Source organism: Prionailurus viverrinus, chromosome D1, assembly GCF_022837055.1.
Source record: "Prionailurus viverrinus isolate Anna chromosome D1, UM_Priviv_1.0, whole genome shotgun sequence".
NCBI classification, from domain to species: Eukaryota; Metazoa; Chordata; class Mammalia; order Carnivora; family Felidae; genus Prionailurus; species Prionailurus viverrinus.
This window is the reverse complement of record NC_062570.1, coordinates 8,810,964-8,834,979: the sequence shown is the minus strand read 5'-3', so window position 1 is coordinate 8,834,979 and position 24,016 is coordinate 8,810,964. Positions and strand designations below refer to the sequence as shown.

Genomic DNA, 24,016 nt, shown 5'->3' with positions numbered 1-24,016 from the left:
AAAGGCAGTGAAATGGAGAGCAGTCTTGTGACATACCCAGCATGATAGCAGCAGAACTAGACGTGTAATTGATCCTCCTGATTTATTACTGATCTCTGCTTCCAGAACCTCAGGGGGGTGGGGGAGAGATGTTTCTGCAGATCTGTCCAGAGTGGATATGTTTTCTCTTATATCTCCTCAGCCCAAACCACCACCTGTAATTCTCATCATGACTCCCTTAAGTTCTAAAGTGTGGGAAGTAGCCAGGTATGAGGAGAGAGTAGGTGCTCTATACATATTTGTTGAATTGACAAACTAGTTGGTAAGAGCAAAGGGAGTAAGAAAGCAGGTTCTGTGGTGTGTGTTCACATGTGCACAGGTGCAATTCCCAGTGATTTGGGCATATGTGAAGGAAAGGAATTTCGGAGCCCCTGGGTGCCTCAATCAGTTCAGCGTCCGACTCTTGGTTTTGGCCCAGGTCATGATCTCACAGTTCATGAGATCTATCCCCGTGTCAGGCTCTGCACTCACAGCGTGGAGCCTGCTTGGGATTCTGTCTCTCTGCCCCTCCCCCACGCTCACATGTGCACTCTCTCTCTCCCCTCAAAGTTAATAAACATTAAAAAAAAAGAAAAGGGATTTGTAGCATAAACAGAATTGAAATCTATGGAATTGGGATGCAGGATTGAATGGAGAATTTACCTAAATTTCTTTGGCTTCTGTGTTTTTACTCTTAGTGACCTCTCAACTATCGGATTGCTAATATTTATGTCAAAGTATCTTTTAAAGTTTATAAACAAACTATATTTGTCAGGTATAACTTTATTGATGTCAGATTTCATTGTGTAATGTGTAAATTCATTCATGTTCTCCCACTGCAGTACAGGTGTATGATAAGATCAAAATGACAGTGACAGATGAGTTTGATGTGGCCTGCAGAATTCCTTCATTCCATCAGTGTAGGTGTAGACAGTCACCGGTCTGATGCCCCAGCCACAACATGGCATCTGACATTTCTTTTCCTCAGACATTGGCCCTCAGGCTGTTGCTTTCTGTGTGCTTCTCTGTCTCAGTGTCTCCGTGTTTCTGCCCCGTTTCACTCCCAACTCTTCCAACCCTTGTTCTCTTCTGGCCATTTGCCCCCAGTGTCTGATGCACGATATGTTCTGTTCTTTCCTTTATGAGACCTACTGGAGTACCATGGTCTGATGCGCAATATGTTCTGTTCTTTCCTTTATGAGACCTACTGGAGTACCGTGGGGCCTATGGGCAGTGCTGGACCTCACAGTTCTGTAGTAACCAGCTGTGGCACAAATACTGGAATGTTGTGTTTGAGAAATAACTCGGCCTTGTTTCCTACTCAGGAGGAAAGATGGGGGGTGATGGACGATAATGCTAAATGGCTACTAAAAAGCTATTTCCAACCCTCTTGTCCATTTGTACCCTTAACTCTACAGCCTGAAAAGCAAGATACTTCTCCATCTTTCCTTGCATCTAGAGATGGCCCTGGGACACAAGGGGAGCGTGCTGGTGGAGAGAGAGGGGTGCTGAGAAAGATTCTGCTTTCCTAAAAAAAGGAAAACAGTTGAGATCAATGTTGCCTATTCGCCTCTCTCCCTTTCTTTCTTCCTTGAATGCAGAATTGATGGCTAGAGCCACAGTGTCATCTTGTAACTGTGAGAGAAAGGTCAGGAGAATCAGATACATCAACCCTGACAGCAGTGACCTAGAGAACCTAAGCCGGTACTTCTTGTTAAGAGAGAAAAATAAGCTTTTCTCTTTCAAGTGGCTGTAGGTGGTCTTCCTGTTATTTATGGGTGAATGTAAGTCTAGCCTATAAACAGGTACTTCCTCACCACATCACAGCCTCCTTTACAGAGAAAATCCAGAGCTGTGTAAGCAAAAGTCTAGGGCTTCTTGGTCACCATGGAAGAGCTAAGATGTTTTTATTTTTTAATGTAGCCTAATTGGAGGATACGGCTGAATCATTCAAGAGAAGGGAGGGATCTAATCTGAGGAAAGAAGGAGAGTCCCAAGATTGGGAAGGGTGGGAAACTATCAGACCCCACAAATAGTGGGGCCTTGAGTGGCTCCCACACAGTGCCTTAGAGGGCTAGGACCTCAGATGGGTGTTACCAATATCACCAAGTGCTACAGTCCCAAGAGTAAAGGTAGGCTACTCTGTAGCTAAGTCTGGTTAGTAGAGAAGTTCATCATAAAGGATGTCTGTCTACCTGGCCGATGCTTGGAAACACCTGAGGAGGGACTGAAAATGGCGTCATGTGGTAAGTGGTAGAAGGAACACATGTAGCTGTGGCAACTGTGTAGATTCAGGGCCAGGCCTCCTGTTTACCTACAGGTTCGTACATTTTTGTGCAATCTCACTGTGGGTGGAGAAGGGATGGCAGTAATACCTGACCAGCGCTGGGTTTTTGTCTGCCCTAATACATAGTGGATTGAGCTAGATTTAATTTTTTAACCTTTGTCTTTATATTTAAGGTGAGTTTTTTGTGACAGTATATTCTTGGGTACTGTTTTTCTATCAAATCTTTTCATTTATCCAAACAATTTTTTGTGATTTAACTAGTGTGTTTAGACGTTTGCATTTAATGTAGTTATGAGATGGGATTAAAATTTACCATTTTATAGTTGTTTTGTTCATTCCATCTCTTTCTGCCTCCTTTTGGATTATTGGAGTGTTTTGCTTGAGTTTTTTTGTTTTTTTGTTTTTTTGGGTTCCATTTTATATATACTGTAGACTTACTATTTTTTACCTCATTTTCAAAAAATTTTAGTGCTTACCCTAGGATTTAAATATATATCTTTAACTCATCACAGTCCACCTTCAAATAATATTATAGTACTTTGTATATTGTTTAAGAGCCTTACGACAATATATTTCCACTTCTACCCATCCATCCTTTCTACTATCTGCTATAAAAACAAAACATATTGATACAACTGATCTTTGTTTTAGATAATCAGTTATCTTTTAGAGCAGCTAAGCTAAGGAAAAATAGAAATTTATATTTACCTTCATTTATACCAGAGATCTTCATTTCTTTGTGCAGCTCTATGTACAAAATAGTATATTTCTTTCCAAAGTTAATAGAAATATTTTCCTAAAATTGTATAGGGAAAACCATTACATCATCCAAGAGACTGTTTGTCAAGGGCCATAGGAGACAGGAACTGATATCAAAGTTTCTCCTTTTCAATGTGTACATACATCAGATGGTTTGCTGTGCAATTGACCATTTTTCCTCTTTGGGAGAACTTTTTTGTATTTTTTGTAGTTGTGTATACAGTCTAAGCATTTATAGTCAAATCTCTATATAAAGTTCAAGCTTTAAGACTCTTTTGGACCACATGTCATCATTACTGCCACCGAGTATAGAAATGTTTCAAAACATGTATTTTGACTATATTGTGTAACTCTGCATTTGTGACCTATTTACATGTTGGTACCAATTTCCATTAAAATGACCTATGTATCAGGGGTGCCTGGGTGGCTCAGTCGGTTGAGTATCTGACTCCTGCTTTCAGCTTAGGACGTGATCCCAGGGTCTTGGGATCAGGCCCCACATGGGGCTCTGCACTGAGCATGGAACCTGCTTGGGATTCTCTTCATCTTCCTCTGTCCCTCCTCCACTTGCACACGCACATGCCTATGCTTTCTCAAAACCAACCAATCAGCAAAGAATACAGCTAAGTAATATTTTTTTAACACCCTGTGTATTAAACTAAACTAAAAGTCAGTTAAACAGGACAGAGATATTTTAAAGTCCTAAAAGCCCTGAGATCTACTGTTAGACATTTAGCCACTGAGAGATTTCAACACTATTTCCAAATTTATAGCACTTGTTTTTTGAACTGCCACTAAAAAGTGCAATATGGGGAAAATGCAGTGGAGCTTCCAAAGGAGGCCCAAAGGAGTATCATCTCCAGCCTCTGTGTTCCTCAATTCTCTGGCAGATGGCAGATTCACTTCTTTGGAATATATTTGGGATAGAAAATGAAGAGCTCTTTACAGGCCTTATTTGTTATGGTACAACGTTTGCAAATATGTAATTCACATTTTCTTGCATTTATTTGTCCTTTTTGTTTGTTTTCCTGTTGCTTTTGTATGTCTCGTATGTCATCAGTCTTACTCCAAAAGTAATATATAGCAGAAAAGATATATATGCATTTTAAAGTAGCCGTGTCCTGGGGTGCCTAGGCAGCTCAGTCGGTTAAGCATCCCACTTCGGCTCAGGTCATGATCTCATGGTTCGTGAGTTTGAGCCCTGCGTCCAGCTCTGTGCTGACAGCTCGGAGCCTAGAGCCTGCTTGCGATTCTGTGTCTCCCTCTCTCTCTCTGCCCCTCTCCTGGCGCTCTCTCTCTCTCTCTTTCTCTCTCAAAAATAAATAGCTCTCCCAAGACAGAGAAAGGGTCCAAGGAGCCGCCTCTGGAGCCAGAGCTGTCGTGTCCCCTCCTCTTTCACTTCCTGTCACAAACAATAAAGGCTGTTCCTACAGTAAAAAAAAAAAAAAAACAAAAAAACAACAAGGGGGGGATGGGGCACCGGGTGGCTCAGAGGTTAAGGGTCGGACTCTTGGTTTCCACTCAGGTCATGAACTCTTGGTTTCTGACTTGGAGCCCTGCAGCGGTCTCTGTGCTGACAGTGTGGAGCCTGCGTGGAATTCTGTCGCCCTCTCTCTCTGCCCCTCCCCTGCTCGCTCTCTCTGTCTCTCTCTCAAAATAAATAAATAAACTTTAAAAAGTTAATGAACAAATAAACATTTTAAAATATAAATAAATAAATAAATAAATAAATAAATAAATAAAATACTCATGACCTGAATTAATGGTCCTATAAGCTGTCCAGATTTAAATGCATTTTATCTCTTTGTTGTTTCCCTTTGGGGAGTTCTGTGTCAACGAAGCCAACGTCCTGCATGTGGGTCTCGTAAGGCCTGTGTTCCAAGTCTTACCTCCTGAGCCCAGTCACCAGTCTTATTGAATCACCACTTCTAACGATGTCTAGCCCAGGCTGCTCTAACGGAATAGCACACACGGGTGGCACAGGAACAGTATGCATTCATTTCTCACAGCTGGGGAGACAGCATCAGGGCGTCGGCATGGCTCTGGAGGGAGCCCCTTTCTGGGTTGCCCACGGCTGCCTTCTCACCATGTCGTCTCATGGCCGACCCGGCAGAGGAGGCAAGATCTCTCCTGACCTGTATAACGGCGCCAGTCCCGCTCACGAGGGCTCCACACCAATGACCACATCTAATTCCAATCACCTCCCGAAGGCCCTATCTCCCCAAACCCTCATATCGGGAAGTAGATGGATGGGGGAAGGAGGACACAAACCATGCTCCATAACAACAACAACAACAACAAAAAGCGACCTAAAACCTAACAGGTCAGAGCTCAGAACAAAAGATTAGCAGTGCCATAACACTGTCCAAACCACAGCTGTGACCTCCACAAGTAACAGGGCTATCCATCCACTCCAGCCCAGTGCATAGGGAAACTTCCATCTCACCTTGGGAGGGGATATGCCACCTTTACAGTGACAAAATGCTTTTTTTCTGATTGAAAAGACACTTTGGTTGCATATCCATTTTTATTTCCTGTTGGGGAATGTTCTCAAATGTGGGATAAGCTAAAAATTGTGGCAATGAGGAGGAGGTCAATGCTCAGTTCTGCCTATTCTGTCCCCCTCTCCAAGCCGGCATATGGCATCTAAGGAGGCTTATCACATCTCAGCCTTGGGTCCTGAACGTTCATTCTGGGACTGTGTTGGTTGATGTGCAGTGGGAGAGGAGTGGCAATGTTTGCAGGAGAGTAGGCAAGAGAAGAGAGTGATACCTGCTCCTGAGAGAGGAGATCAGGGCTTGTCTGTGGGGCTGTCTGGAGAGGGGGTGGCTCTAAACTAATGACCCAGGGTTATCAGCTGCCTGGACCCTGGCTCTTTTCTTTTCTGAAGGTCCTGAATATGACCAGCCCAGGGCCCCCCAGCCTGGCTCACTGTGACTCCACTATTTCCTGACAGGCTTTTCTCCCTCTCCGGATTGTATCTTAGGTCAAAAACGTACGGCACAGACCACATTGGCCCTTACCTCCCCAGATGCAAGGTTCCATCGCTCTATCCTGCCTCCACTTTCATTGTAAATAAAAATGTGTGTGTATATCCTCTTAATATACAAACTTGATTTGTATTTTCAACTTTAAAAATTTCATTCTCAAGAACAGGACTAGGTAAGCCTTGCTGAAGGCCCAGCTGACACTGACAAAAATGTAAAAAGGATTAGGATTAAGATTGGAGTTACGCAGTTTTTCTAGAGCCAGAATATGGTGGTTGCGCGCTCGTGTGTGACAGATGGGCACCGTGTGTGGGAAGAGCCAGGGAATAAGTTCTGAAGATTTGGAGCCTTGGGTGATTGAAAGAACAAGAACTTTCTTGTCTGGCTAGACCCGGTTCACGGCCTTCACTGGGGAATTGGTCAGCAACACAGAAGACAGTCACGGTGTTAGAGAACGTGGAAGAGGCCAGCCGCTCCTGAGTCTGTAGCCCCTGCTCACATGGAATCTTCGCCCCCATCAGCAGCCCCCCTGGTTCTCCGTGCCTGGCCCCGAGCGGACAGCAACGCCAGTGCACCCATGAGAGGGCGGGACGGGGAACTGTCCTCCACCGTCACCAAGAAAGGGAACTCAAAGGCTGGGGCTTACCACTGGGGTCACACTGCCACTCAGTTCACACAGAGACCTGCAGCTCCTGTCTGTTGCAACCAGTCACCCGACCCTCCTCCTTTTCTGGGTTCCTGGGCCACATAAGACGGTGTTTACCAGAAACACCGTTGAGCCAAGCAGACTGTTTACCTGGAAGTTTGTGAAGAGCTGAGTCCACAGCTCACAGCCGTAAGAATCAGCTCTCCCCACAAACTGACGGTTGCCTTGAGCTCTACGGGCAGCAGCGTCCCCCTTGTGAATTAGGAGAATAGATCTCATTGCTCATTGGGAAGAATTCCTCTCCTCTTTCCAGTTCTTACAGTCACAGCAACTGTGTCACAGCAGCTGTGTCACAGCCTTTTGCCAATAGCTGCTGCGTGTCCCACACCATCAAGGTCCGTCGTCCTTGGGCCGCGGCCACCTCAGCCCCTGTCGCTGCTGGATTCACCATGAGAAGATGCCGTGTCACTGCCTGTCACCTAAGCTGCCACCGGTTCCATAGAGACCGCATCTGCCACCGTCCCCTCATCAGCAGCCGGGGGCCCTGCCATAGGTTGGCCTGTCACCAGGCTCCACTGTCATCGCTACAGCCTCTGCTGTCTGTTGCTTGTTTTCTCCCTGAGTAATGGAAAAGGAGAATGTTCTCTTTGTCCCTTTTCTAAGAGGAACATGAGGCTGTTCACGTTAGGAGTTGTCTTGCACCGGCTGATTCCAGGTCTGCAGAGGGAGCAGATCGTTTACTGTAACCTACTGGAAACTCTTAGAGCACAAACAAGGCAACTTGGGATACTAATTTTGATGAGAATGATCTATACCTCAAAGGCAAATCATCTGTTAGAGTCTCCTGAAGCATGAGCTCTTTTCAGCTAACAAAGTTTGAAGCAGCCTGTCCAGAGGCAGAGGGTTGGTTCGTGATGTTTCTTCACCAAACCCCTTCAGGAGGTGAGAGAGGCTGAGCGATGCCCCAGGGCCCAGGCTTTGGTCAGCGCTAAAATTAATATTCTTTCACTTTAAAGACTTACCCAGTGAAGAATAATTTCTACAGCTCAGGTTGGGGGGTGTAGGGAAGGAAAGAAAAGAAATAGCTGATCGGCAGCCCTTCACACAGGGACAGGATCATCAATGGATGGGCGTAGATATCGATTACTTGAGTAGGGATGCAGCCCTTTCTTTGGGCAGCCTCCTCCACATATCAGCATGTAAAAGTCCTTAGCTTAGGGCCGTCAGTTTCACATAAAAGAAATCCTCCAGTCTGTGGTCTAGAGGGTATAATATAAGCTTGCCTCTAAGGATTCTGGGAGAGCCCACTAATTATTATTAAGACTTGAATTTGATACCCACCAAACATGCCTTTTTCAGTATTCGGCTAGGCCTCCCCCTGTGAGGTTCGGTTTCTCCGGAGGGTGAGTTCCGCCCCAGCCTTCTGCAGAGGTGAGGGAGGGGTCCTAGGCTGGGGGAGCAGATGTTGAGTGTACTAGCTGCTCCTTTCTACCACTTTCCTGTGTCTGGCCCAACCCTACACCCCTGCCTTCAAACGTTGCTGAAGACTGCATGCCTGAATCTTTCTGGAGCTCGAGGGCAGAAACTATTTCACTTCTTTTTATCTGCTCCCAATAGGCACTTAAATGACTAATGAGTTTTCAGGAGAAAAGACCTAAGTCGTTTCTTTTGTTCAGTCTATCATGTTTAACCAAAACCCCTCCTTTTTTCCCCCCACTGCACTTTGCTTTACAAAATTTCATCTTTAGCCTGTGTTTGTAACACACAAGAGAGTTGAGTATACTTTGCCTCAGAAATTGGAAATGGTATCGCAAAATGTATAACATTCTCTGTGGGCCCAAGGTGGTCAGGCAAGTCGACGCCTGTGGAAGGAAGTTACAGGAGATGTGGGGACCTCATGGGGGTGCGGCAGTGGATGCCAAGAGGAGAAGGAGGCTGGTGAGAAGACACCACACTAGATATTAAAGGGTATTTTATGCCATATTGACAAGTTGGACTTAAAATATATATAGGACCACCGGGTCACAATACAATGAGGTAAGCCTAACATTTTAAGAGACACACACGAACTACCTCCTCAGCGACTGAGTGAACGGCCCCATGATAGTTTCCTCTCCCGTGATATTTGACAAGTAATTTCTTCAGCTCTTCCTCTTCCAAGACACCTCTTCATGACTGTATCAGTGTCTCGCGCTTCTGTGGTTTTTACTTGTCTGCATCTGAGGGTGACACTGAAGCATTAACTCACCTCCGCCATGCTAAGTACACTCTCCACACGTCCCTGGATGACTGGGAAGCTGCACACATGCGCAGAGGAGACCCAGCAGAGCTCCGTAGAAAGCAACACCGAAGGACGCGTGACAACCGGCTAAGCTTCGAATGTACTGCTGACCTGCCACATGGATGGATCAGTGGAGTGTGGAGGCCTCGCAGGCTCGGGGTGTTTGAAAACAACCTCTGCCCGGGTCACCGGCTGACTATTAAGCGAAGCAGACATAAAAGGAAACCCTAGGAAATCAGGCCGCGGGAAATAAAAATTACAATTAAAAAAATCTCAGCAGACACGTCAGCAGCTGCATACTGTGGGGGAAGGTAATTCCGCAGTACTACAAAAAAATACGTCAAAATTCATAGTTGCTACAACATTTAGTTAAAAGGTCCAGTTTTCTACAAAAAAATTATGAGATGTGGAAAGAAACAGGGAAGTGTGACTCATACTTGAGAGACAAAAGTATTTGATAGAAACTGACTTCTAGTCAGCCCAGATGTCGACTTTATCAGGAAAAGATCTCAAAGCAACTATGACAAATACGTTGAAATAATTAAAGGAAATATGACAATTCAACAGCTCAAGGATGTCAGAAGAGAAATAGAAACCACACACACACACACACACACACACACACACACACACAGAGAGATTCTAGAGTTGAAAAAAACCACACTGACATTTTCCAAAAAATCTCTAAATGGGTTCAACAACAGATTGGAGATGGCAGAAGGAGGTATCAGTGAGCTCCAAATAGAGCACTGGAAATTATTCAGTCTGAAGAGCAGAATGAAAAAAAGATTCAGGGTAAGTGAAGAGAGCCCCGAAGGCTTGTGAGACAAACATCAAACATGAAATAGGAATCCCAGAAAGAAACGAGAGACAAATTGGGGCAGGAAAACATATTCGAAGAAATAATGGCCAAAAACTTCTCAAATTTGATGGAAAACTTAAATCTGCAGATCCGAGAAGCTCAAATAATCATAAGTAGGATAAAATAGAAAAATGTCTATTACCTGGACAAAGAGAAACCCTTGAGGAAAAAAAAACCATATATCTAAGATTCTCCCCTTGTCTGGGTGTGGACAACTTGGTCTCATTTTATGTTTTAATGCTTATTTATTTTTGAGAGAGAGAGAGAGAGAGAGAGAGAGAGAGCATGAATGGGGGAGGGGCAGAGAGAGAGGGAGACACAGAATCCGAAGCAGGCTCCAGGCTTTGACCTGCCAGCACAGAGCCCGACGCGGGGCTCGAACTCACGGACTGTGAGATCATGACCTGAGCTGAAGTTGGACGCTCAACCACCCAGGCGCCCCTAGATGCAAAGACTCAAAACAGGTTGAAAGCAAAAGGATGGGAAGAGATACATAACGCAAACAAAGTGTATAGTAGCTGGGCGGGATATATCGTTCAAAATATACTCTAAGAAAACTATTTCTCATGACCTTTGATTGTTAAGTCAGTCAAGATTTAATAATTGTAAACAGAGCTCTTTGGTCTGAGCCGCGGAAACAAGATGACGAAGGGGACATCAACGTTTGGAAAGCACCGCAATAAGACGCATGCGTTTAGCCGCCGCTGTGGCTTGAAGGCCTACCACCTTCAGAAGTCAACCTGTGGCAAGTGTGGCTATCTTGCCAAGCGGAAGAGAAAGTATAACTGGAGTGCCAAGGCTAAAGGAAGAAATACCACTGGGACTGGTCAAATGAGGCACCTAAAAATTACACACCACAGATTCCGACCTGGATTCCATGAAGGAACAAGAGGGCAGCTGTTGCAGCATCCAGTTCATCTGAAGGATTTCAGTGATTAGTCACACAATAAATGTTCTGGTTTAAAAAAAATTGTAAAAGAATATCTAAAATCGGCCCCCAAAAATATGAAGTCAAAACTGACAGAACAGAAAGGAGAGGGAGTTCGCCAGTTGCAGTTGGAGACTTCAGAGCTCCTCTTGTAGTGACCAGTGGAACAACTAGACAGAAAATTGGTGAAGACATAGAAGGTGTGAACAGAACAGCCACCCAACCTGGTCGTGTTGATATGTAGGGATCACCCTACAGATGTTGATGAAGACTATAATTTAGAAACTGTGCTGTATTTTCCCCAAAGGGTAAACCCAGCCCTAACAACCCACTTGAGACAGACCAATGAGGCAGAAAAGAAGGGATTAGAGCAAAGCAGGATTTCCAAGGGCCAGAGTCATGAAGACTAACCAGAATGGCGATGCTGAACATAAATGGAGCAGGATCCTTTCAGGTCAGTGAGGCAAATGCTTTTCCTACTTAGAAAGAGAGGCAAAGCTGGGCAGACAGAGTTGGGGTTGGGGGGAAGTGAGGCGAGGGGGTGGCATGAGAAGAAAAGCATTTGAGCCCCAAGCTGCAGCTGACAATCCCAGGGCTGATCCCAGAGAATAGGCACGGAAGCAAGTGCCAGAAAGGAACCAAAAATCCTTCCTGAGATTCCACCAGAGATCGTTTGTTCCAAAGTAACACTGCACCAGAAATCTGAGGAGCTCCATCCAGCCTCGAACGCCATCAGGCCAGACGGCGTGGAGGCCAAGAAACAGCACGGGAGCTTGGCAAACTCTACAAACGGAGCCAATCTAAGCAGCCCAGACCTCGGTGAGATTAGGATAAAAAAAAAAAATCTATGTAAACCTATCCATTTCTCTGCTCTTATATTTGCTTGCTTTTCCTTCAGTGTTTTGTTTTGATTTTTAATTCCAATCAGGTCCCAGCTGAACCAAGGGGGAAAGTGATTTCCCACACCTAAATCAGGGTAAATAATGGAAATGCTGCAGAAGCACGCAGGGTGGCGATGGCCGTAGAGCCAGGGAATCGTTGGTGGCCGAGAGAAACGGTGGGGAGGAGTTCTGGACCGCAGAGCACAGTCCTACCTTTCTTCCTAGGGATTTCTACCTTTCCTTTGTGCTTTCTCTGGAAGTTTGTGCTCACGCAGCGGCCTTGGGCGTGAGGCCTGTGACTTCCCATCGTCCGGCTGGAGAAACAAACAAAGGATTGCCTCTATGGAATTGTGGAATGTTTATTATTCTAAAGAAAAGCATCTGTCTTCTCTGGCAGGAAATCCTGCCGTCATATCTTAGAACGGCCCCTGAAATAGTCTTCAGTGCCTTTATTTAGTTTTTTCCAGCTTTATTGACATACAGTTGACATATAACATTGGTGTTATGTTCAAGGTGTACAACATGATCATTTGAGATCTGTATATATTGTGAAATGATCACTACAATTAGATTAGTGCCTCATATTAAGCCACAGGATATCTGGAAGCACAAGAAGGTAGGTGACCCACTGGGGGTGGGGCAGTGGCTGAGTTCATAAGCAGTGCCCACAATTGCTCAGGCTGTTAACATGGCCACGGAAGCAAACCCACTCCCAATCCTGGATCCTGCCCTGTCGTTTCTTCCTCCTCCTTCCCAGGGAGTGGGGTCTTGGAGATTACAGCCTTGAGGAAAACACTGGGACTCAACCCCACAGATGATCCATGGAACTCGTGGACAAATATTGTTGTGAACTTCTGGGATGTGTAAGAGCTTTGAGGAAGCCAGAGAAAGTTCCCATAACTCAGCTTGCCTACCAGCTCAGCCAGTCTCACTGACGGGACACACGGCTGGCTGTTCGCTCAACTCTCACGTTGCCAGAGGTTGAGGGACATTTTAGAAGTAGATTCCTACCTTTAAAAAAGATACTTTTTCTTCCTTTGTATTAAGATGTTATATGTTGCCTTTCCTTAATCTCTTCTGCAGAATGTAAGCAAGTCAAGTAGGACACTAACAAAAATCCATCATAATTTTCTGTGTCTAATATGTCAGTATTTACATTCCTACTTCCTGTCTTTCTCTTCTTTAATTTTTATTTCTGGGCTCACTTTTCAGAATTTTCCAAGGTGAATTTAGGAACTGAATGTAGACTTTTTCCTTCTGTTTTTATTTGTCTTCCTATCTTTCTCCCTTACAGTCTGTTTTGTAACATAGACTTACACACCCACATCAGAAGGAAGCACACTTATAAGTATGTATAGGACCATCTCCGAGGAGCAGGTTTAGAGTCTAACTGAGAAAAAAGATCCTATTCCTAAAAAGAGCAGACTGGAGGATTTTGTGATTAAAATGCAAAAAGAAATCTCGACAAAAGAACTTTCTGACCCTGGTAGTACAGAAGTTAAATGGTACAAAGACCAAAGGACACAATGAAATCTTCATCTCTAGGAGACCAAAGCTGGCATAGGATTTCTACAAGAACTTCTCAGATCCCTGAGTGATTCAGATCCCTTTTTGCTTTAAAGCTATATAATTTTGTAACACTATCACTAATTCTGCATGCTGGAGTTTGTTATCTGATGTTTTACCAAATATGACTTCCTTTAAATAATAGAAAATGTGTATTTTAGTGAGATCTAAAATGATTCATTGTCAAATTAAAGAAGGGAGATGTCTCTACCAAAGATCAATGTAGCTGATTTTACTGCTTTCCCTGAGGCAATGTGGTTTTACACAGCTATATTGCTGCCTTAGGGAAAATTGTGACATTTCCCTCTATTTACAAAGAGTGGAAACTTAACCAATTACTTGTGAACCTTGCAAATTTTGTCAAATGTATGTTTACTAAACAAATGAATTGTTGTTTTGGACAAGTAGAGAGAGATTTTTAAGGGTCAGGCTTGATAAATGGCAGAAGCCCACGTAACGACTGAGGACCAGTCTGGCAGGACTTGGCAATGATAACAAACTGAACAATGAAGGTCCATTATCTCAGAGTTCACAGAAGAAGGGCTTGGCCGCTGGCCAGGTGTATAATCAGTCTATTTTAGTCTTTATCACACAAACCAATGGGTTTTTTTTCAAATAATAGTAAATTAGGTGTGGCTGTTTTCTTTCTTTCTTTTTTTTTAAAGAGGATTTCCTGACAATCTGCCTGGAAGTTATGATACTATCTTTGTGTATTTTCAGAAAATGGTACATTATGCACCTATGATAAGAAACAATGGGTCTTTGGTATCAGCTTTTTGATTCTGGGTGTTTGGGGAATTTTATTTTCAATGGTTCTTTTGATTTCATTAGTCTACATCAAGGCCAACTTTACCTTAGTCCACATCCCTTAAAATCTGTGCTTTGTGATGCCCCATTACAATAAATAAAGAGAGCCACAATGTCTATATGGCAGGTTGGCTTCCACTTATTCAAAGAGCGCAGAACAGACACAGCACTGCCACCCAAACCTCACCTACAATACATACTTGCGGTCACACACAGAGGTCTTTGAAACCAAATATCTGTATTTATCAGCACATTGCAGTCATTGCTGCCTAATTCACTTCCCTCGTTGTCACAATATACCAAAACTAAAATTTTAATTATTTCTTGTGGGGAGAAAATAGTCCTCAATCTCAAATCACTCAAGGTTCTATTTATTATTGAAGCTGCCATAAAGAAGCTGAGAATTTATCGTTTAATATGAGTAAGAAAATTCATCATTTTTATTAGTTGGAGATACTATAAAGCCTTTGAAAATTTTACAGAAAAAAACTAAAAGATGACTTACTCATATGTATTTGGTACAGAAATTGAGGTTAAATTAAAGTAATTGCTCAAACCTTCAATAATGCTCAAAATATTTAAAAATTCAACATCCATTACAAAACTCTCGGCAAAATACAAATAGAAAGGAATTCCCTTAATCTCATAAAGGACAACCAATAGCTAATATCATACTTAATAGCAAAGGCTGAATGCCTTTTCCCTACCATTGGGAATGAGGCAAGGATATCTGTTCTTACTACTTCTACATAAGATTATACCAGAGGGTCGCCTGGGTGGCCCAGTAAGTTAAGCGTCTGACTCTTGAGATCGGCTCAGGTCATGACCTCAGAGTCATGAGACTGACCCCCGTGTGGAGCCCCTACATTGGGCTCCACATGGGGTGTGGAGCCTGCTGGAGACTCTCTCTCCCTCTCTTTTTTTGCCCCTCCTCCACTTGCACACACTCACAGGCTCACTCGCTCTAAAAATATAAATAATTAAATAAAAAGGGAAAAAACATAAAAAGACTGTACTGGAGATCTTAGGCTGTGCAATAAAGTAGGAAAAAGAAATAAAAGACACACATACCAGAAAGGAATAAAGCTATTTTTATTTACAGGCAACATGATCACCTATAGAAAATCTGATGGAATTACCAAAAAAAATGTACTAAAATTAATAATTGAATGTACCAATATTACAGGATACAAGATTAATATATAAAAATCAAGCATATTTCTATATACTAGTGAAGAACAATCTCAACTTGAAATTTAAAAATCAATGCCATTTATAATAGCAGCAGAAATATTAAATATTTAGGGATAAAGCTGTGCAAACATGTTTAAGACCTATACATCAAAAACTATAAAACATTGCTTAGAGAAATTAGAGAAGACTTAAATTAATGGAGACATAAAATGTTTTCATAAATTAGAAGAATCAGTATTGTTAAAATATCAACTCTTCCCAAGTTAATCTTTAAATTCAGTGAAATCCCAATCAAAACCACTAATTTTTGTCTTCTGTAGCTTTTCATAAACTGATTCTAAAATTTATATGAAAACGCAAAGTACCTCAAATACTCGAAACAAGAAATAAAGTTAACAGATACACACCATTTGATTTCATAATTACTAGGGGCACCTGGGTGTCTCATTCAGTTAGTCATCCGACTCTTGATTTTGACTTAGGTCGTGATCTCACGGCTTGTGAGATCAAGCCCCAAGTTGGTCTCCGTGCTGATAGCACAGAGCCTGCTTGGGATTCTCTCTCTCCCCTTCTTTCTCTGCCCCTCCTCCACCCACAGTCTCTCTCTCAAACATTAAAAAAATGATAAATCTGCAGTAATCAAAGTTGTGCGGAATTGGCATAAAATAGACATTTAGGAAGAGTGTCTAGAAATAAATTCAGTTGGTTTTCTACAAAGGTACTAAGGCAATTCAATGAGGAAAGGAAAATCTTTTTAATAAATACTACTAGAAAATTTGGATAACTATACCCCTCAAAAATGAACCTCAAAATCTACTTCACATCATATGCAAAAATTAACTTGAAATCTATTATGGTATAGGCCTAAGTATAAAATTAAAGCTAGAAGAAATCATAGGGGAAAACCTTAGTGACATTTGGTTTGTTAAAGTGTTCTTAAATATGACACAAAAAGCACTAAGTGAAAAGGAAAAAAAATAGTAAATTGTACTTCATCAAGATAAAAAATTTTTGCTCTTTAAAAGACTGCCATGGGGGCAGCTGGGTGGCTCAGTCGGTTAAGGATCCGACTTCAGCTCAGGTCATGATCTTGTGGTTCGTGAGTTCGAGCCCCGCATTGGGCTTTGTGCTGACAGCTCGGAGCCTGGAGGCTGCTTCGGATTCTGTGTCTTCCTCTCTCTGCCCCTCCCCTGCTCACATTCTGTCTCTCTGTCTCTCTCTGTCTCTCAAAAATAAACAAACATTTAAAAAAAATTTTTTTTAAAGACTGGCATGAAAATGAAAAAGCAAGCCACACACTTGGAGAAAATCTTTGCAAAACCTTTATCATACAAAAGACTTTATCTGGAATATAAAAATATCCTTATAAACCAGTCAGAAGGTGACCTTTATTTAAAATGGACAAAATAATTGAACAGACACTTTAGCAAAGAGGATACATGGATGACAACACATGAAAAGGTCATCATGAGCCACTAAAGAAATACAAATTACAAATTAAAATCATAATATCACTACACAACTACTAGATTGGCAACAATTAAAAAGGCTGACAAGGGGCGCCTGGGTGGCGCCGTCGGTTAAGCGTCCGACTTCAGCCAGGTCGCGATCTCGCGGTCCGTGAGTTCGAGCCCCGCGTCGGGCTCTGGGCTGATGGCTCAGAGCCTGGAGCCTGTTTCCGATTCTGTGTCTCCCTCTCTCTCTGCCCCTCCCCCGTTCATGCTCTGTCTCTCTCTGTCCCAAAAATAAAATAAAACGTTGAAAAAAAAAATTTTTTTTTAAAAAAATAAAAAGGCTGACAATATCAAGTGTTGGTGAGAGTAGGAAAAAACTGGAATTCTCATACACTGCCAGTGGAAATGTGAACAGGTGCAGCCACCGTGAAAACCTGTTTGGCAGTTTCTTGGTAAGTTGTACACATACCTATAATTTGACCCAGCCGTTCCACACCTGGACATTTCCTCAAGAGAAACAGAAGTACATTCTACACAAAGATTGATACATAAATGCTCATGGACGCTTTGTCTATAAGAGCCAAAAACTGGAAACAACTCAAATGTCTATGAACGCTCAAATGGATAAGCATATTGTGATATAGGAAACACTATTCCACGGTGAAAGCGAAACTATTCATACATGTAACAGCATGAATGAATCTCAGAGTAATTATTCTAAGGTGAAAAAAGCATGGCCAAAAAGTACAAGGTGAATGAGTTCATTTATATAAAACTGTGGGAAATGCAAACTAATCTGTAGCAACAAGAATCTAATGCAGTGGTTGCCTGAACTTCGGTTGGGGGAAGTGAGGAATAGATTATGAAAATGTACAAGGAAACATTTTAGAATGGTATTAACATTCAGTATCCACATCGTGGTGATGGTTTCATGAGAGTATAAATATGTCAAGACATTTTATACCTTAAATACATGCAATTTATTATATGGATATTACAGCTCAATAAAGCAAAAAATAATAATGCTTTGTTGAGCACTGTTCTTTTCATTCCTCCCACTTTGTTCATGAGTTATGTAATGTTAGCAATCCAAGTTTGCTTCTGTTTCACCCAGCCTTTCAAATTTTATGCTTACAGTATTTAAATGATAGAGGGACACCTGGGTGGCTCAGTTGGTTAAGGGCCCAACTCTTTTTTGTTGTTTTTGAGCGAGAGAGTGAACACGTGTGAGCACGAGCAGGGGCAGGGCAGAGAGAAAGAGGGGAAAGAGAGAATCCTAAGCAGGCTCCACGTTCAGCACAGAGCCTGATGCGTGGCTTGATCCTGTAATCGTGAGCTCGTGACCTGAGCCAAAATCAAGTAAGTATCTGACTCTTGATCTCAGCTCAGGTCTTGATCTCAGGGTTGTGAGTTCAAACCCTGTGTTGGGCTCCGTGCTGGATGTGGAGTCTACTTAAAAAAAAAAAAAAGTATAAAAGTTATTTTGTTAAGTAAAGATTATATTTAAGGTGACTAAATGTGATTTAATAATATCTTGTCATTAAAAGTTACTTGACAGAATGTGGACAATATTTTCAAAATTTTAAGTGTATTTTTTACTGCTTAGGAATAACAGCCACTATTTTTGTTTCCAGACCTTCTCATGCATATAGAAACATAATAATTTTTAACTGGGATTACATTGCATGTAATGTTTTATATCTTGATTTTAACATGTAGCATGTTAAATTTTAGCACTTTTACATGTAATTATATTTTACATGTCATTTCAAAAATGCAATTTTTCTGTTGTATAGTAAACATTACATTGTAATGGATAGGCCATAATTTATTTAATTTCTCTTTTTTTTTAACTTTTTTTTTTTTTTTTTTTTGGAGAGAGAGAGAGAAAATTAGCAGGGGAGAGGCAGAGAGAGAGAGAGAGAGAGAGAGAGAGAATCTTAAACAGGCTCCATATTTAGCTTGGAGCCCCATGTGGGTACTGATTTCACAATCCTGAGACCATGACCTGAGCCAAAATCAAGAGTCGGATACTCAAATGACTGAGCCACACCCCTAACTTTTCTTGTTTGGGACATTTAGGTTGTCCTCAAGCTTGCACTAATATGTGTAATGCTGTGTTAAACGTATTTGTATGTGTGTGTATTAAACCATTTCCTTATTTTTTAGTGTAAACTCTTAGACATAGATTAATGATCAAAGAATATGAATACACTGAGGACTCCTGATATGGTGTCAGACTTTTTTTCAGCAATACCGAACCAACTTACATCTCATTGGAAATACATAAAAGTATATGGCTGCTAGCTTATCTTACTTACCATATTCTTCAAAGTATTGAAGCCTAGAGAGCTTTTAAATTTTAACACCATTTCCCCCCCTCACTATTTAAGGAAACAAGGAAATTTCTTGAAGGAAACCATCATTTTGATATGACATCCTACTTAAAAGATATGAATCAGCTTTTCAAAAAAGTAAAAACCAACGCACCCCTTTTATGAGAGTAGTATCATTAACATTCATTAACAGTGCATTACAATTCTTTGTCAATCTCACAATTTTTCTTTTGCTAATAGACAAATTACCTACTGTAGTCTCTGATTCTGATACACAAACATGTAAAAATTTGGTAAGATGTTTAAGGCACAGCTTGTGAAGTGACAAATTCTTCTTTCTTTTTCACGTAATGTGTTTGGCTTATTTCTTTTTCACTTAATTATAGGTCTCCAGTAGAAATTATCACCTGGTAAGAAGTGACAATTATTTAGCTACAAATACCAAGTATAATTTTATAGACTATAATAGTTAAAACTGTGAAGAGGCATTCTAGGATCTACAGCCTGTTTAGATCTCTGTTTTAAATAGATTTTTAGATGAATCTATTTTTAGATATTTTTAGGGAAGTCTAAAAAATAGATTCCCTGCTTTTTTTTTTCACTTAAAAAAATTTTTTTTTGCTGTGTTTTTGAGAGACAGAGAGAGACACAGCATGAGAGGGGGAGGGGACAGAGAGAGAGGGAGACACAGAACCCAAAACAGGCTCCAGGTTCTGAGCTGGCAGCACAGAGCTGGATACGGGGCTCGAACTCACGGACCATGAGCCGAAGTCGGACACCCAACCGACTGAGCCACCCTGGTGCCCCTAGAGTCCCTGTTTTTTAATTGTGTTATATCAAGGACAAAACTCAGACACAGGTTGAGTGCTAGAGCCTTTTCATTTTTGTGCGTGAGTCTTCTGGGTCTTTATCTGATGATTCTGACCTTCACCCACATGACTGATGTGTACCTGATGGTCCAGCACCAATGTGTGGTCTGACAGTCTGTGATGCATTAGGACCCTTGGCCCTCAAGATAATTCAGACAAGGGTCAACGTCCATAGGATAATGTTAGATCAGCTTTCAGTGGGGGTATTCAGAAAGAAAAATGGTTAAACTGCAGACAAAAAAAAGTGGCACTAGTTGAGGCTAACAAGTGAATAAATACGCCACGAATAAGGTCTACAGGAGCCTACTCAGGGAAACAATCCAAACTGTGATTTGAAAGCAAATACTGTGCATATTCCCTAGCTAATGAAGTCTGTTATAAAGACGTGTTGGGAAGATGAGGAGTGGCCTCGAAAGGGTAGGGACGAGTATGTGACGTATGTGATGCCCCGTGCCCTCCACAGTGCCTGGTTCTTGGCAGGTGCTTCACAAAAGGTTGCTGAATGAGGAGGTGCTGCTACCTTGGAGTCCAGAAAACAGACGGAGAGTAAAGCAACAGCAAAGGAAAGACACCTTGGTTTGCATGTTCGTGTGAAGAATGACTTGACGGATGTAAAGACTGGCAGTCTGAGTTTTCCTTGACATGTAAATAAATCGTACCTGAGGCTTTGACAACCTGCTTTGTAAGTATCTGTATTTTTTCCCATACAGACTTACAGAGGAGACTGGCTGGAGGGCGAAGAAGGATGATGCCTTCCTCATCAAAGGAAGCCGATCAGGAGGCTCCAGCCCTGGGAGTAAATGAGAGATGGAGGAACTGGATTGTCCGGATCCAGTTTTTACCAAAATGATGGGCCAGAGAAAAGAAGGAGCCTTAGAGAGTCTGACCTAGTTACATTTGCATCCCAAGGAGAAACGAGTAAGTGGTATAACTATCAAGCTTTTAAGGCTGCTTCTAAGTTTGAAATTTCTCTATGATGTTATTTCAACCCCTTATATTCTTTTCTTCTTTTGAAGGCTGTGAAATTCCTCAGAAACACTCAGAGTCATTTTCTGGCCCAGAGAAGAGGAAGGGAGGGGGACACCATGACACTCTTTTCAGCTTCCAAGAGAGACAAAAACTCAGCTGGAGAATGTGGGGCGATGCTAGAAGAAAGCTAGGGTCACACTTGGACCTTCTGGGAGAAAAGGATGAATAAAGGGGACAGCCTGGCAAGGAGACACGAACCCAGGCATCTGCACTAGCCGGAGAACCTGGCCACTTACGGTGCTGCTAGTTTCTGGGTAGGAATGATGGGTGTGCTCTGTGGTGGAGAAGAAAAAAATCATTAGGTTTTTCCATCAGATACTGACATGTTCTTTAAGATCATGAAGTTTCCTTTCCTGGAAAATACCTTCTTGTAACCCCACGCTGATTTTACAACTCTCTCATGATTCGGCATGGAAGCCCGGTTTCCCAAGTGTAGATCCTGACCTCACTGATGACCAGGTATGTTAATATTTCCATTTGTTTCCTCACACATAAATACAAGAAAAAGAAAGAAAGAAAGAAAGAAAGAAAGAAAGAAAGAAAGAAGAAAGGAGGAAGGAACAAAGAGAGAGAGAAAGAAAGGAAAGGAAAGGAAGGAAGAAAAAGGAAGAGGAAAGGAAGGAAGGGAGAGAGAAAGAAAGAGACAGAAAGAGAGGAAAGGAAGGAAGAGGAAAGTAAGGAAGGAAAAAAAGAGAGAGAAAGAGGAAAGGAAGGAAGGAAGAAAAGAAAGAGAAAAAAAGAAAGAAAGAAAGAGCGAGAAAGAAAGAGGAAGGAAGGAAGGAAGAAAAGAGAGAAAGAGGAAAGGAAGGAAGAAAAAAAGAAAGAAAGAAAGAAAGAAAGAAAGAAAGAAAGAAAGAGGAAAGGAAGGAAGGAAGAAAGAAAAGAAAAAGAAAGAAAGCAAGAAGGAAATAGTACCTTCCAGCCACGTTCGTTGTGAGAATTCAATGAAATAGTACCTGCAAAGCTCTTAGCGGGTCACCGGGCCTAGTGCAGCTGGTTGCTAACTGCTGTTGTTGCTACTAGCCGGGTTGTGCAAGCATCTGGGTATTGGGCCTTGAGTACCCAGGAGCGCCCTGGCTTTGTCGGTGAGGGGGTAATCCAGATTTGGTGTGGTGTGGCAGAGACTGCTAGGTTGTGCCAGACATCTCTGAGGTGACACTTGAGATCTCTCGGCCTCGTCTGTCTCAGACTTTGGCCTCTCATCTGGGCCCAGCCTCTGCGGTACTGACTCTACATGTACCCTGACTTCGTGCAGATGCTACATGATGGTGACGCCCCGCTTGCCCACGCCATCTGCCTACCGTCTCCGTTGCTGAGGCTTCCCTGTTGAGGGAATGGAGATGCCCTTCCCTTTTCCTTTACCCCCTTTCCTGGCTTTAATGCGAACACAATGGCTGGAGCTGGGGCAGCCCTTTTGCCATGAGGCAGAAGCCGTATGGTGAAGGCAGCCGAGCGTGGTGACAGCGGGAGCTGGGGTCCTTGGTGAGTGGGCAGGGCGCCACTCCAGCTCCAGACTGCCTCTCTGGTCATCATTTTGAGAGAAAAGCACATTTCTATCTTTTTAAAGGACTGTTATTTGGGGTTTTCTGTCATTTTCTGCTAAACTTAATCCTAACTGTTCAAGTAGAAAATTGGCATTCTGTATGAATGAAATGAAGGGAAAGGAAGAAAAAAAATAGCATCAAGTGTCATTTTAGAGGCATTACATACGGCATGACAGGATCCAGATGTCAGTGTTTTTACGAGTACATTGTATCATCTCTTACAAATTTAGATTATGTGAGCCAGATGTCCAGTGACCTGGTCACCTTTGAGATAACGGAATACTGATCTTCCAGAGGAGCATAAAACAAACAAAACACTCTCACTCAGAAAGCTGGCCTGTCAATGCCTCTCATGTCCATGAACACACAGGGTTAATTACAATAGTATTTACTGCGGGTCCCACTCTGTGCTAAGCCCTCCAGTTAGAAAACCCAGGAAATCTCGCTCTGTGAAGGATATGTTTCAGAGGGTCGGAATGCTGGCCTGGGATTTCATTTGGGAAGTTTACCAGCCTTCCAGGTGAGGACAGTAGCCGAGTTAGGGAGGAGAAGGTGGGACGTAGGACTCTTGAAGAGATAATATCAGCAGGACTTGGTGACTGATGGAAAGTGGGGGCTGAATGGGTTCAGAATTACTCTCCAGCTTCTAGGATGGATGACTGGCTAGGAGACAGTTTTACAAATTGCAATGGGACACATACAAAGGAAGGGAGGGAGAAAGCAGAGGGAGGAAGAGGTTTAGTAGAGAATGTAGAGAAGATGATGGACGGGTGCAGTCCTGGGCATGTGAAGTCTGAGGTGTCCCTGGGCACCACGTGGAGATGCTCAACAGGAAACGAAAGATTGAGTCTGGAGCTCAGGAGAAAGGGCTTAGAGCACTTTTCAAACGATTTTGTAATTTTTGTTTGTGACGTCGCACTTCCCAGTAGACTTTCTTGCTCATCTTGTAATCTCAGCACTCGGCACTAAACCTGCAACATAAGCAATGCTCAATAAAAATTGGTTTAGTGATTGACAGATTAATGAATGAATGACTTTCAATCAGTCAAAGAAGATACAGGTTTTTGCCATCTCAGGTTGAAACCCCTGTATGTATTCCAATGGAAACATGATTACAAACCTCAGTCGGTTGCAGAGAATCCCTGTGTCGTGTGTTACGTTTGAATAAACTTCTGCAGACTAGCCTCAGAAATGAGCCACCCTTTAAGTCATTTCCATAGGAAAAAGAGAAAAAACACCTTTAAAATTCCAAAGTAGTTTACACCATACTTTTGAACCAAAAGGTCCTTCACTAGTTGGGAGGGTTATTCTTTTTTTTTTTTTTTTTCCCCCTGAAGAACTTATCAGAACATCCTGCACATGTATATCTAACATAAAGCTGAGAGTCAGAACACTGCATGGTCACCACCTCCATGCCTCAGGGCCGCCCTTGTTACCCTCTTTGCGAATCAGGTTGCAATGCCCAAAGAAAGAATTTTGAGGAGACGAACAGAAGCACAGCCCAGTGACTTGAAAAGTGTTCCCGAAATTAATAATTGGACTAGATCAGGGACCCAAGTAGATTTGCA

The 24,016-nt window shown here is 42.4% G+C and overlaps 1 pseudogene; it reads left to right on the top strand.

The window, feature by feature from the left end:
- The first annotated feature begins 10,482 nt into the window (after positions 1-10,482).
- LOC125176388 (60S ribosomal protein L37-like) lies at positions 10,483-10,775 on the top strand (annotated as a pseudogene).
- Positions 10,776-24,016: the final 13,241 nt, after the last annotated feature.